This window comes from Schistocerca piceifrons, chromosome X (assembly GCF_021461385.2).
Source record: "Schistocerca piceifrons isolate TAMUIC-IGC-003096 chromosome X, iqSchPice1.1, whole genome shotgun sequence".
In the NCBI taxonomy this organism is placed as follows: domain Eukaryota; kingdom Metazoa; phylum Arthropoda; class Insecta; order Orthoptera; family Acrididae; genus Schistocerca; species Schistocerca piceifrons.
In genome coordinates, this window is record NC_060149.1 from 45,687,853 (window position 1) to 45,700,244 (window position 12,392).

A 12,392-nucleotide genomic window follows, 5' to 3' on the forward strand; every position below is an offset into this window, starting at 1 on the left:
TTTCATAATGATTTAATAAAAACAGTACTTTGGATTTCACATATTAAGATTTTAGTGGAAATTCATGATTTTCTGGTTTTCGTCTCAAAACTGAAGGAAGCAAGATAGATTAAGTAGGCTAGTAAATAAGGCTAGGATGTTTAGATTTAAATAGGTTGGAGGTCCGCTATGATTATGAAGATGTGTAAAGTTTCTTTTTAATACCTATAAAATTATAGCGATAGCGGATCTCAGAAGGGGCAGTTCAGAGCTCATCTGCTGCGTGCAGGGTAATTAGATTAATTCTCTCGCCCAAGGTATTTAACTTAGCCACGTCAAAATTTTATTATCAATACTTACCTGCGTGCTGAATGCACGTTTAAATTAAGAGATTCTTCGGCCATCAGCCAAAGAAGCTATAAATTATTATGTAACTTGAAGTGGTGCGTTACTAGCCCAGCGGCTAGTCGAGAGAGCCGGAAAGATCAGGCGTTCCCTTCGCCGTCCGCACCGCGGCTTTATATATAAGAACACTGCGCGAGGAAGGAAGGCCCCAGTTCTCTCCAGACGCTGAATGACACGCCATCTGTGTCGGTAGTCGCGTCGCATCAGTGTATCTGCTACAAACAGCCTCGGGTGCCGTATTAAGTTACTAGAGATATGCGGAACCATGAAAACATTTCATGTGAAGTGTTAATTATGGGATGATTTTCATTATCTAGCTTCAGTTTGCGTATTGTCGTATTTTCACGTGCCGTCGCGGGACAGTCATTCTACCAAATATTTAGCGTGGCGTTTGATGAAATATTTTCATCAAATTTTGGCGAGCATTCTTTTTAACATTTGATTCGGACATTTATAGTAGCATCAGCGCATTAGACTCTGAACTGTTCTGTTAGTTAGGTTGTAGGGATACTTGTGGTTTTTATTAGTGAATTTCAGAATATACTCAACTATTTTGGAAAACCGTTTTTGATTAGAAATCCCGGACAATCTCCTAATTCCTCAGAGCTATAAGCTGCAGCTATAAGAACATTCTCAGGTAAAGTGGGCACTAGGATATCTATTTACTGGCTCCAAGTTTTATTAAATCACTTTCTGGGGGTCACGGAGTAAATAGAGAGCCAGTGTTGAGAACGGCAAAAGACAGCAATAACGACATTCTAAAAGCTAGAAACTGATTCAACACGCAAGCGTTTATACAGCAATAGATTTAATATTTTTACAAACTTACATCCGCCGCCCCACAACTTCAATGCGTAGTGATGCACTCTTTACTAATTTCAGCTAGAATTTTAACAATTTGTTTTCCATGCTTTTTTTTAGATAAAAGAATGTAAAGTTCATAACTCAACAGATTTATGTTTTTCTGTTGACATTTGTGGCACTGTTTTATAGTTTGTACATATTCTAATTTTCTTGTAATTTCTTAATATTTATTGTAGCTATAAATTGTGTATAGACTTAGGTCACGAGTAGTTTTCTCCCTCATCAGAAAATCTATGAATAATGAAAAGTTTTCCGATCCGCCTTGTCCTGTAAGAATGTTATAACTTGAAGGACAATAGCACTGACGCATGAAGAAAAACTGCAATTAGTCAGGGATATGGCAGGATGTCGACCATGGCAGTACAAAAGGAATCTGCAAGACATTTGCCACGTATCATTCAGGTGTCTCTAATGAGACTTGAACAGGTGATACCAGTAAAGCTCAACAACGTCCCCACGCAATGGAATCTGTGTTACGTGCTATACTGAATTTGATACTGAATTAACCTACCTCTTAAGCATAATATACTGTTGATTCCGCGAGCAAAAGCTATGCTCAGGGCTTGGAAGAAGGAACACGTAACATCAGCCTACAAGAAGGGTCACAGATATTTTGCTGTAACCCCAGTGTCCAGTATCACAGATAATCATTGAAGAATCCTAAAAACTATTTGGTCTCTAACGTAATGAGTATGTCGAACATAATGAGCAACGATTCCGTAAACATCGGTCATGCGAAAACGAAACTGTGGTTTTCCTTCTTTATTTTGTTTTTTGTTTAGTGACATCCTGAATGCCATGGATCTAGGTAATCGGGTAGATTGAATATTTGTTGATTTCTGAGAAACAGTTTTCGCAGTAACACGTTAACACTTATAGAAAGTACAATCATGTGTGAGATGAAGCAAAATTTCTTTTTGTACTGAGGAATTACTAATGGGGCATGATAACTTAGATGGAAACAAAAAATGGTTCAAATGGCTGTGAGAACTATAGGACTTAACTTCTGAGGTCATCAGTTCCCTAGAACTTAGAAATACTTAAACCTAACTAATCTAAGGACATCACGCACATCCATGCCCGATGCACGATTCGAACCTGCGACCGTAGCGGTTGCGCGGTTCCAGACTGAAGCGCCTAGTACCGCTCGGCCACTGCGGCTGGCCTTAGAGGGAAACACATCGACAGAACTGGAAGTAACTAACATCAGATGTGCTCAAGGGAGACCAGTGCTCTTCGTGTAACATACTGATATTCTGGCAAAAAATGTTGATAGCAACGTCAGATTTTTTGCAGATGCCACTTTCATATATTGTGAAGCACTAACGGGAAAAATGCTAAATATTCAGTCAGTTATTGATATTATTTCGTAGTGGTGCTGATAGTAGGTATTTGCTTTAAATGTTCAGAAAAGTGGAACTGTGCACTTAACGGAACGCTAAGCCATAGTATGCTACCACTACCAAATCAGTAAGTCACGGCGGCTACGAGTTAACTCGTACACATACTTGTATCTACCGATATGTGGAAGCTTTACATGGAAAAATCACATAGGTTCAGTCGTAGATAGGGCTTGTGACAGACTACGGCTCGTTGCTGGGATACGGTGGGATAATGTTCAAGTATTTCCGACACATGTGAGATACGACGAAGGAAGGCTATTAAATGAATAGAAGGGATGCTAGCGTGAATAGTCACTGGCTACTTTGACTATCGGAAGAGTATAATGGGAATTCCATAAATTTTAAGCTGACAGACGCTGCACGATAGCAGTCAACAATAATGCGAAAGAATAATTACTGTTTAAAGACCCAGTATTTAAAGAGAAGTCTAGGAATATCTTACAACAACCTACGACTGTAATTTATTTCACATTACTTACGATATGATTACAGACTTCATTCAAAATATAAAATTTTGTTTTTCGTATGTTATGACTGCAATTCAGTTTGCTTTAATTTGTATTACTTTCCAGACTTAATGTAAAAAGACAGAATTCCACTTATGTTTTGTTATCTATATAATATGGCGTCACTCATTATTTTAGAAAGTAATTTGATTCAATTTTAACCTGTTTCCGTTATCTTGCAAATGGCATGTCACTTTACCGAAATTTTCCGTCTACTTATTCATGGTCACAGTAGTTCACAACAATATAAAATCTATATGCAAAAACAGATTTCTACAGATCACTTTGGCCTGGTAATATTGTTGTGATTGTTTAGCGTTGAATTATTTTGCTACGTTTTCCTCTTTATTTCTATTGCTATCTGATAAACCCAGCGGTGCCCTGGTATCTATTTATACCTATGCCCGACACTTAATGTGGCTTTTATTTACGACTTATAAAGCTTCTTTCAATAAACGTTTCAGGGAGTATAATTGAGGGTACGAACTAAGAGCTTATGTGCATCGCTAATACGGCTCAGAGCCACCTAGGAGCTGTAAAAAGGTATCTGATGCTAAGATCAACTCTCGCAAAGGCAGCATTTGGCCTTGTACTTTATTTTTAGTCATGGTGTAACATACGCTCTCTGGGAATTATACACTTTTATAGCAAAATGGTCAACTGTTAGGAATAAGCGGCATTCGCCTCTACCACTTACTGTCAAAATTTCCGCTTCTGTGATGTTACGTCAGTGAGAAGAAATTTGAAACCTTTGTGAGCAAAGTTTTCTGAGGAGCGAGGTAATACATGACGTTCTCGATTGGAGTTATGTCACAACTTGGTTTTGGAAGGAGTTCACATCTTGCGAGTTAAAGCCAGATGGCGTCAGCCTGCAACAAGTCTCGTGTTTCGATCTTCTTTGGATTTTTGAGACAGCATGGTTATGTTATGTTATGTTAACCGGGGACCTAGAAACGACGAAGAGGCTCCGTCCCCGCCGCAGCCGCAATGGTCCGCAACCTCACGACGACTACCGCAGTCCACCCCTCCGTCGCCCCACACTGAACTCAGTGTTATTGTGCGGTTCGGCTCCCGTTGGACCCCCAGGGAACGTCTCACACCAGAAGAGTGTAGCCCCTATGTTTGCGTGGTAGGGTAATGGTGATGTGCGCGTACATGGAGAACTTGTTTGCACAGCAATCGCCGACATAGTGTAGCTGAGGCGGAATAAGGGGAACCAGCCAGCATTTGCCGAGGCAGATGGGAAATCGCCTAAAAACCATCCACAGACTGGCCGTCTCTCCGGACCTCGACACAAATCCGCCGGACGGATTCGTGCCGTAGACCGCCGCTCCTTCCCGCCCGGAAAGCCGTGCCTTAGACCACACGCCCAGCTGGGCGGGCTTATCGACAGCATAGTAATCAGTGTTTTAGCAGTTCTGGTGTATTCAGAAATACTCGACTGTTTTATAGCCATTTTTATTTGTCAACAAAACGAAATCAAAATGAAGTGAGTGGTCACTCAAATCGCAAGGCAAACTTATTAAACCTATCGAAAGAAGCAAAACATTTTCGTTAAATATTTAACACACAAAGAGAAATCAGTACATTCACACATACCATCCAAATAAGTTTACTGTTAGTTTGTTTTTTCATAACGATAAGGTTGTGGCACTTAACTTTTAAACCTTGATACCTTCTTTTTCCGTGATCCGATTTTCATGAATTAAAACGTATAAATAGCCCCAAGCGTCAGTCCATTTACCTACATAACCGCCATGAGACTTCGTGTAGCTGTTTTGGAGATAAGCGTACTCAAACTGGCAGACACGACAGTTTTACATACAATTTTAACTGCGATAACTTCCTTATCCGGGATCCGATCTTGATGCAAAAACCTTACATGTTGCCCCAAGTAACTTTCAAGTTACCTGTGAAAATATCATGAAAATTTGTCGAGCAGGCATGGCGATTAACGTGTTCAGCCTAAGTCACCGTCTGTTATTAAAAGTATAGAATATTTGGAGTGATTACATTGAATCCTTATTAGACTGGGAAAGTTCACAGCCAGTTTTAACGCTGCCCAATCGCGGAACGGCTCAAAAGCGTTTAAGAGATGCAACTAACACCATATATGAGCTGCTTAAAGTGATTCCAGTTTCGAAAAGTTACTTTTATCAGTTCTAAGACGTCCTGATTTCATGCTGTCTAGGCTGCGAATTAAATTTTCAGCCTTTTTTTAGTAGGGTTTTCCGTGATTTCCTAAACTGCTTAAGACAAATGAGGGTGATAGTTCGTTCGGAAAATAAGTGGCGACTTCTTTCCCCAGTCTTCGTCGAATTCGAGAGTGTTTCCCGTCGTCTCTATTCACCTGGTCATTGACTAATTAACCTTCTTGATGATAATGTTATCATAGACCTACACAAACTATTAAAAAAGATACACTCCAGTTCAGTACCCTGGCCAATGGCTGTAATCATCTTTCAGTCACTACCCAAAAAACAAGAATGCACGTAAATGTGAAGATCATAGACTCATTAGTCTTATAACTCATTCCTAGAAAACGTATCTGAAAGTCATCCATCCAAGAGTATTTTGAAGATGCGAGAAATTCACCGACGAGACGCACTCTCGTTTCAGGAAAAGTTTAGGCACAAGAGAAGCAACAGTTGCAATATAAGCTCTAGTTCAAAACTGAAATGATCAGCATTCAAATGTAGGCCTCTATTTCATTGATTATGAAAAAGGATCAGATAAATAGCATCGTACACAGTCCAGTCATACTGTTGTGACCGTCACCTGTGTTTGAAGTCAACGTGCTGTAACCAATCACAGAATGCATGTGACAACACAAACAGTGAAGGGTACGTAAAGCGTTTTGGGGCGACACGGAAACAGTGCAGTCGTAATGCGGGAACGCAGCGACTTATCCGATGTCCAGAAGAGTTTGATAATTGGCTGTCGAGCCATGGATGGTAGCATTTCTGAAACGGCCAAGTTTGTAAACTGTTCGAGAGCCGCCGTGGTTAAACTATATCGCGCATAGCAAAACTGCGACTGTTGAGCAACTGACCAACCTCATGAACCAGTGTCTCCTCAACGACCATTCAGCGCACATTGCCGTTTACAGGCCCCCGCTGCATGCATGCATGCTGATTGGTGGTCATCGGCGACTAAGGCTGCTATTTGCCCGCCCATAGAGCAACTGGGCGTCCACTAAGCTGTGACAAGTGGCCTTTTCAGATGAATCACGTTTCACGCTCCATGTGACAAATGGCCGTTGGCGTATATGTCTCTGCAACAATTGTAGGAAAGGTTCAGGGCAGAGGAGGCTGAGTTATGGTGTCGGGAATTTGTTCGTGGCACCTCGTCATTCTGGAAGGCTCAAAGGATCAACACAAGTATGCATCTATTCTTGCCGGCCGGGGTGGCCATGCGGTTAAAGGCGCTACAGTCTGGAACCGCGCGACTGCTACGGTCGCAGGCTCGAATCCAGCCTCGGGCATGGATGTGTGTGACGTCCTTAGGTTAGTTAGGTTTAAGTAGTTCAAAGTTCTAGGGGACTGATGACCTTAGAAGTTAAGTCACATAGTGCTCAGAGCCATTTGAACCATTTTTGAACCATCTATTCTTGGGGACCATACCCACCTTCACGTGCAGTTTTTGTTTTCACGGAACGGTGGCATCTAACAGTATTACAATGAGTACACAGCTCGCTGTGAGTGGGGGTGCTTCTAAGAGCACCAGAATGAATTTATCGTTCTCCCCTTGCCGCCATTCTCCACAGATTGAAGCCCAGGTGAGAAACTGTGGGACCAAGTCGATGAGGCCATGGACCCTCAACCAAGAAATATTCCTCAGCTGACCACGTTACTGGTGTCGGCATGGATCCACATCCCTGTCGGTACGCTAAATAAACTCATTGATTCTCTTCCTGCACGTCGCACTGAAAACTATGCTTATTCGTGTGTTTGACATATGTGTTATACTTATGGAAACTCCCAAAAGAATGGAAATAGATCAGAAAAGTATACAGCGTATAGAGGATTTATATTGGAATCATATAGCGCACGTTACGTTTGATAATGAAGTCACAGACTTTGTTGATATCTGTAGAGGAATACACTCGATGATAGAAATAAAGACATAAAGGAAGGAGGAATCATGAAAAACATTCACTGTATTGTTGATAGAGCATTCACTGCTGATAATTTAGATGATCTTCAACATTTTGCTAGCTTAGGAGGGGGTAGCAACACTATCCTAAATCTGAATATTAGTACCAAAAATACACATATTATGATTGTTTCACGAAAGCAAAATTCCTGTACAAATGCAAATCTGTGCTTTAGAGATTCTATAAGGCAATAAGTAGACAACTTTAAGTTACTTGGACCCTGGCCCTGTGAAGATATAAGATCAGACGTGAAGATAAAATGTCGCATAAAGAACACCAGTAATGGTTTCATACCATTCAAAAAAATTGTCACGAGAACTGATACATTCCCAAACCTTAAATACCTATTTGTAAGATGCAACATCTGGCCTCTACATCTGTATGGTTCTGAAAGATGGACACGAAATACTACAACATGAAAACATATCGAGGCCTTTGAAATGAGGATTTACCGAAGAATGCCCAAAATACCGTGGGCAGCAAGAATAACTAACACCAAAGTAATGCGGTAACACCATCAGCGAGAAATATTAACAGCTTTTAAAGGAACACAATCTGCATATCCTTCAGATATCTAGCGGAACACAGATTATTTAATTCTACAGTTGGTAATGGAAAGAAAGTTTGTGGTTAACAGGAGAAAAGTGCCGAGCAAAACATTTGGATTAGATAACATTCAGCTGACGGCAGGATAGCCAATTTCAAATGAAGCACAACATACTACGGTTCAGAGAACGAAGATGCATCGTGTGGTTGCCAACAACAATTAATGGGCAGGCAGAAGAAGAAGAAGAAGATTGCTCCTATGTTGTGTGTCGTGTGTGGGTTAGGATTAAATCATAATTTCTAACTTTACGTAATGATACCGCACCATCTACGGAAAATTTAGCTTCCAGCCTTTAATTATATGGTTCGAACTAAGCTACCATTTGACAAAAAAGGTGTTTATAAAGTAACATTAAAAGAATCACTGTATAGTAAGATTATTAAGACTCACCATCCTCTAACATTACACGCTAAATTTCAGTGTCAACACTGGATATTAACACTGCAGCAACACAAAGGGTAGGAAATAAGGAAAGGTTACTTACTGTGTACCTACAATATAACAAGATGAATATCTGATTAAAATTGAACGTGGTTTGAGACTGAAGAAGGTACGAAATTTACTCATAACATCGACCAAGCCGGTTGGGCATCAGTTGAACTAAACTTTGACTAAAGATACGATTACCTCATTCGATACCACTTTGACCCCACGTCAGCATTCATCAGCTGTAGCGGCTGGCGGGTGGCGGCGTGCAAATTGATTGCCAACAATTACCCGATGTGTTCAGTGGGTGAGAGATCTGGAGATGAGGCTGACTAGGGCACTAGTGGAGAACACTCTATACGGATGTAGATCGGAATAGCACGGGCAAAATGTAGTTTTGCATTCGTTACAGCAAAATAAGGTCACGGAGACATTACAGATAGTGAACAGTCACAGTTCTAAGCACGTCAGAAATGTTACACTTGGTATCCGAATTATCAGCTACATGAATTAGAGTTAATCGTGCTGCGTGTTCAGTGGGCTCCACACCGTCAAGCCAGGTACAGGATATGTATTACAATGACGAAGTCAATTTGGACACGTTCGTTCTCCTCGGAGCCCAGCACACAGATATGTCCATCGGGAAGCTGTGCGCGACTCGCCTGAAAATATGACGTCATCTCTTTCCTGTGTCAAGAGTTTCCGTTATGTGTAGAGTTATCAGTGCGTCTCTTTCAGCTGCAACTAACAGTCAAGGGAATCCGAAACAGTGTTCGCCGTGGTCGGCCATAGTCACCGAGCGGTTCTAGGCGCTTCAGTCCTCAACCACGTGCCTGCTGCGGTTGAAGGTTCGAATCCTGCCTCGAGCATGGATCTGTGTGATATCATTAGGTTAGTTAGGTTTAAGTAGTTGTAAGTCTACGGGACTGATGACCTCACATGTTAAGTCCCATAGTACTTAGAGCCATTTGAACCATTTTGATCGCCGTGCTGACATCCCGCGGTGCCCTAGACGTCGTCGTAGTGTTCGGATAGATACTTCTCTTCCTTCCAACAGGTCCCCAAAATAACATAAGTGATCTGGCAGCACTATTCCGAATGGAATGCTGTTAGGTATCCGTCCTCTTTACAAGGGCTTACAACGATCTTCTCAATCAGATATGATTTATGAATTATTAAACCACTACGTAATATTTCTTTTCATACAAAATAGCGTAGGTCCTATCCGCTCTGGGTGGTTGCACTAAAATTGCTGATCTTTTACGTATGCATATATGTAACCAACTTCATTTGAGTTTAACGTTTGTTTCATTTCGTCCTCATGATGTAATTTTAATGACCAGAAGCGTAGTTCTTTCCAAAACATAATGTCAAAATAATGTTCGTCTTGTGTAGTACAAGAGCCGGAGCAAAATATGGAAATATCGCGAGAAATATATGTAGATGCTAGCCAAGCCAGCAACTTGCGCGGTTGTGTTTGGCCGCGAACGACACCTGCTCAGTATCCTCAAAACGCTCAAGTGTCAATCGTGGACAGAACAGTGTTCTTTGAGGTTGCAAGTGCATTACGTCGGCCTAATCGAATTCGAATTTGGGTATAATGTTGGTGCTCGTATGATGGGTGTTTCCGTAAACAAGGTAGCAAAGTGTTCGGCATTTCAAGAGTCACCGTATGGAAGGTACATACCGCATACAGAGACAGCAGAGAAACATCTGCCGCTAAGTCACAACGCGGACGAAAATGTGTATTGAGTGATTGTGACAAAAGGGCATTGAAGAGGATTGTGATGAAAAATAAGAGGGCAACAGCTCCAAAAGTCAGTGCAGAACTGTCACACTCGGGAATCCTGTCAGTATCGAATCAACACTAAGGGAGCTCCAACCGCTGGGAATTGTAGGGCGATATAGAGTTCCAAAACAACTCGCCAGTGATTGAAACGGCCGCAACTGGAAACCGTTGCAACGAATCCACAAAGCCTGGACTATGGAGTAATGGAAGAATTTCATTTTGTCTTGTTTCACACTATTTCTAATTTCTAGCCGAGCTTACGTCTCAAGAGCCAAACATGGCTGTGGTTCGGTGATGATATGGTCAGTCATTGGCCCCATGGGTACTCTGAAAGGTCGCATTACTGAAAAGTACTATGTGAGCATTTTACCTGATGAAGTCCATGCTAAGGTACAATATTTGTTCCCAGTTGTGACGCTGTCTTCCAAGACAACAAGGCGCATGTTCCCCAAACTTGCATCATCCAGGATTGGTTTTGTGTGTACGGGGATGAATTATTGCATCTCCCTTGAAAACCATACAAGGCCTTTGGCTATTCATTCCGATACAACTGGAACCCGTTTCGAAAGCCGATTGGTTACAGTTGCAACCGTATTAGGGATGGTAATACATTGTGTTTTTGATGTTTTCATGCTTTTGTCCAATACCTGCAATACCTGTAGTATTAAATTCCCTGACCGTGGCCTGATGAACAGTAGTGGTCATTTTCTAGGATATTGTAATTCCGAAAAACCTAATACACAATTACTCGGCGATTTGAGAAGTCCCTTAACAGTAAAATTTTCATTATTTACTTGCTTTATACTTCAGACGAATACCTCACTTGTCAGATCTGTAGCGCCGATGCCTACAACCATCAAAACATAATGACCACTTCCAACTCTGAGATTTAATGTCGTGTGTTTGCATTCCGGGGACGTAACACGATAAGTGGGAAATCGTTCAGAGCGGACCACAAATGGGGACCTCCCACTCATTTTCAGCGACCGTGACAACTTGTACATTGTTAAAGTCTGGCGACTGGGGATCGGCAGTTCGCGTGCTAGTGACGTGAGCATATGTGCAAAGGGGTCGATGACTGGTGAAAGCACGAACAGAGAACAAGATGCAGTATGTCAATGTTTCATCACATGAAGTGGAGGTCGAAGACTTGGCTGCTCTGTATATCAAGATAGGCGGCGATCTGTGGTAGATCTGACGACACGTTACAATGCTGATACACCGTCAATTTGGAGCACACCATTCAGCGCACGTTTTGAACATGAGGTTCCGCGGCAGACTACGCCTACATGTTTCCACGTTGGCCTCATTAAATTGTTTATTATGATTGTAGATGGGACGGCAATATCGAGATGAAACCATGAATGAATGGAAACGTTCCGCTGGTTTGAGGAATCACTTCGATGGTCGTGTCCGGATACGCATTCACACTGATGATGGCCTGTTACAAACATTTACCGCTCCACGGACGAAAGCCAGTGGCGACAGTATTTTGCCATGGGGGATACTCATCTTGATGGTGCAGTAATCGAAGGCACAATATCAGCTGTATACTACTTGAACATTACTGGAGACCACCTGCATCTCTTCGCGCTTGACGTCTTCCCCGGCGTGCCGCATTTCCAGCAAGCTGTCTGTCCGTATCATAAGTCTTAATCATCCTTCAGTTGTATGAGAAACTTGAGACTGAACTTAACATCTTAACATTATACGTTTACATGTCTACATATACAGGGTGGTCCATTGATCGTGACCGGGCCAAATTTCTCACGAAATAAGCGTCAAACGGAAAATACTTGTCCAGCTTGAAGGGGCAAATCAGATGGCGCTATGGTTGGCCAGCAGGATGGCGCTGTCATAGGTCAAACGGATATCAACTGCGTTTTTTTAAATAGGAACCCACATATTTTATTACATATTCGTGTAGTACGTAAAGAAATACGAATGTTTTAGGTGGACCACTTTTTCACTTTGTGACGGATGGCCCTGTAATAGTGACAAACATATGGCTCACCATCTTAGACGAATGGTTGGTAACAGGTAGGTTTTTTAAATTAAAATACAGAACATAGGTACGTTTGAACATTTTATTTCGGTTGTTCCAATGTGATACATGTACCTTTGTGAACTTATCATTTCTGAGAACGCATGCTGTTACAGCGTGATTACCTGTAAATACCACATTAATGCAATAAACACTCAAAATGATATCCGTCAACCTCAATGCATTCGGCAATACGTGTAACGTCATTCCTTT